Consider the following 4,227-nt stretch of genomic DNA (forward strand, 5'->3'; position numbering starts at 1 on the left):
ATGTAACATTTTGATATAAAAAATAGGCCTTTTACCTGAAATCTTTTGTTCTTTATCTTTTATCACTGCTTATAATTTTCTTGTCTATTTTTCATCTTAATTCGTTCTGATGTTCTTGTCAATAGAATATGTCTACGGTTAATTCCTCATGTAGCATGGAATGATGCCAAAGGTACATTCGAAAATCATTAGTCCAATACACATAGACATTACCATGGCCAAATAAAAAAAAAACGACAAAAGAAAAGTTAAACAAGAACAAGACATCACATAGAAACCACAGACAATGCAACTAAAACCCATTTGAAAAACCGGTGTTGAACGTGGAAACTCCGGATGGGTAAACAATTCCTGTTCTATATACGCAGCACCCTTCATGTTGCATTAATTATATATATAAGGTGGTACCTAACACAACATGGAGATAACACTGTAAATCAGCTAAAAGTTTAAATGACGTTATTAACGGAATACTTTTTTGTCAAACTGCTATATAACCAGTGTAATTTTTCTGATAAAATGGTTGGTTCATTTAAAAAAAAAAATGTATTCTTATCACAGGGTCAAAGTAAATACTTTTTAAAAATTTTATAAAAATTAAACGAGCCAAATTGATTTTAGGGGAAGTGTTGGGTGCCACCTTAACAAGTAAAAAAATTGGTAATAAAAAATAAAAAAACCTCATAATTTTAATGCGTTTGAAGCGCTTTTTATGATTTATCTTCATCAAAACGCTGAAAGTTTTAAAGCCAATGACGTTTAAGAATCGAAATATTAAAAGAAGGTTTATGACCAAAAAGGACATAAAAAAATAGCAAAATCCTTTTAAAGTCTTCTTTACGGTAGAGAGTTAAAACCTTAGTTTATTAATGATTTATAAACGGACAAACTAAGAAAGGTTTGCTATAAATCATGCCATTAGACTCATTTGGTTGTCACAATAGAGAAAAATGAAGCAGAACTGTGGTTATGACAAATAGAAATGATGAAAGGAAACGCTAGTCTGCATGTGTTCCTTGCATAGTAAGCGCCCTATTTCATAAAAAAAATCCCTGCTTTGAAATGTTAATGCCAGACACGCGTGTCGTCTATAAAAGTTTTCCCACTACGCTCAAAATTATGTTTGTTGCAAATCAAAATCGAAAACGAAGCTTACAAGGGGGACGAAAGATACCAGAGGGACAGTTAAACTCATAAATCGAAAATAAACTGAAAACGCCATAGCTAAAACTGAGAAAGAAAAACAGACAAATAATAATTAAAAGCATAAAAGACCGTAGATTCTAAAATATATGCATAAGCAGTCTATACATGGGGGATCAGGAAGGAGGAGTGTGTGACACAAACAGTGGCATTTACCCAGGAGTTGTAACAAAAATTAAGAATAACTGACTTAGAATATTTACTGTTGTCATATTATAAGCCTGGTACCTTTGATAACTATGTAAACCAGACACAAGTTTCGTCTACATACAACTCCCCACTGGCTCTCAAATCTAAACTGTTAAATGGCTATATCATGTACGAACCTGAGGAGTTTTCTGTTCTATTATTTGTCTGTTTGTCTTCTGTACTTTTACTTGTCTGTTTCTTTAATTTTTAGTTTAGCCATGGTGTTGTCAGTTTATTTTCTATTGATGAGTTTGACTATCACTCTTTCATCCCTTTTTTTCTAGACGCAGCTGATATTTGATTTTAAGATAGAATGTGAGTTATGACGCGAATCGACATCGGCTTAATGAATTGAAACAATAATTTAACAACTTTAACGATGATATACAATCTTCATTATCAGTCTGTTTCCATCATCTTCATAACTATATTTATTTTACTTATTTCGGCTCAAATAATCTTCAAATGCATGTTGTAGGATAACAATAAACGCAATTTTACCATTTACATTTCATAAAGCAGCCCGTTTTCACTTCTAAACGTAATTTAAGAAACTTTGACATTAAAAGTATTGGTTCCAAACAAGTAATTGAACAAGACAAGCGATAAGTGAAAAAAAAAACACATAGAAACTCGGAAAAATTTCGATGGCAAAAAAACTAATTTGACAAAAGTAAATTACACAAAGTACTGCGAACAATTTTTCAAACTGATGCGCACGAGATTTAATATCCGAAAAAACGCAAATATTCATATTTAGCTGACACTTAAGGGGATCTTTGTTTCATAGATATGACTGTGCATAAAATAGATGGAAATTAGATGAGACAGTATCAACTTTTCAAAAGACATAAAGTTTATATGCAGGACGGACAGACGGACTTATATTATTAAAACTTGTCAGTGGGGTATTATGAAAGAATCGGATGAAATGACCATCAAGCTCTATCAAAAACAATAGTGAAGTAGAATGAGTCATGTACATCCATTTTTGATATTTAATTTACTAGTAGATTATCAACTATATAATGCAAGATTTGGTCGTTTTCGTGGATTTCTTTCAATATCGAATAAGCCGAACAGATATTTCACGACCAATTTCATAGTAATTAAAAGAGGTACGTGATTTTTCTCTTCTATATCGTATACCCATAAATAAATCAGAATAACTTTAAAAACTATTGCAAACAGATATATTGAACGATTTTTTAAGAGAAAGTAGTTTATGCATTAAAACAATATGAAGCATTCAATCTGAAATGTGTATTTGCTACTAGTATATGCCTTTTTCTAATTTGGTAAAACTGTGTACCTTATGAAGTAATTCTTTTTTCCCGGATAATGATCATAATGTTGTATACGTCTGGCGTATATTCAAAATTTTGTCCTGGTATTTATGATAAGTGTATTTAGAACCACTGGGTCGATGCCACTGCTGGTGGAGATTTATTTCCCCGAGGGTATCACCAGTCCAGTAGTCAGCTCGTGTTGTGCTGATATGAATTATCATTGATATGGTTACATTTATAAATTAACTGTTTACAAAATATAGATTTTTTAAAATTCTGAGGCTATTCTACCTGAGGCATAAATTACCTTGGTCGATGCCACTGCTGGTGAATATTTATTTCCCCGACAGTAACACTAGCCCAGCAGTCAGCTTTTGTTGTGCTGACATGAATTATCATTGAAACGGTTTATTTATAAATTAACTGTAAACAAAATATTGAATTTTTGAAATTCTAAGGCTTTTCTACCTCAGGCATATATTACCTAATGCCCCAGTCCCACTAGACCACGATCGCACCAGGCTTACCGCGATCTAAAATAAATTTAGATCGTGGTGAGGTCGCGATATGAGCGACATGAAAATGTTAATTTTCGATGCTTTCCCGATGCTTCTACGTCCTAATTACGCTTCTACAACGATCCCGCTACGATTAAACCACGTTCTCACCGCGCTAAATCTGCGCTTATAAAGATCTTTCTACGCTCTTCACGTTCTCACTACGACCATACAACAAGTTATCCGATTGCAACACGATTTTACTGCGATTATAGCATGTTTTCTAACTACGTTCTCAGCAATACCGTCAATATCGTGTTTCATATCAATATAGTTCCATTTCTTCTATTTCTGATTAAAACAAAGATTTCTCGGAAACAATACAGTCATGCCACCCAAATCTTCTAGAACACGTGGGCGTGGTGGTATGGGTTGATGTAGAGGCAGAGGGAGCAAAGTATGAACGCCATACTAAACTCCAAATAGTACACAAGAAACTAAAATTCAAAATAGTACAGACTAACAAAGGCCAGAGGCTCCTGACCTGGGACAGGCGCAAAAATAGTGGGGTTAAACATGTTTGTGAGATCTCAACCCTCCCCCTACACATCTAGCCAATGTTGAAAAGTAAACGCATAACAATACGCACATTAAAATTCAGTTTAAGAGTGTCAGAAGATGTGACAAAAGAAAATAAACAAAACGACAATAATACATAAATAACAACAGACTACTTACAGTTAACTGACATGACAGCTCCAGACTTCAATTAAACTGATACTATACACATAAGTAGTATAATACTGTGTCATCAAGAGATGTCGGAACGACCAATCAAACCTAAATTACAACCTATTGCTGGTCCATAAAGCTCAAATGACGATATTTTAGTACACGATAGCAGAGATGACACAGATGTGTCAATATATATAGGAAGATGTGGTATCATTGCCAATGAGACAACTCTCCATCAACGTAAAAATCTATAAAAGTAAACCATTATAGACCAAGGTACGGCCTTCCATACGGAGCCTTGGCTCACACCGAAC

Source organism: Mytilus trossulus, chromosome 7 (genome assembly GCF_036588685.1).
Source record: "Mytilus trossulus isolate FHL-02 chromosome 7, PNRI_Mtr1.1.1.hap1, whole genome shotgun sequence".
Classification (NCBI taxonomy): domain Eukaryota; kingdom Metazoa; phylum Mollusca; class Bivalvia; order Mytilida; family Mytilidae; genus Mytilus; species Mytilus trossulus.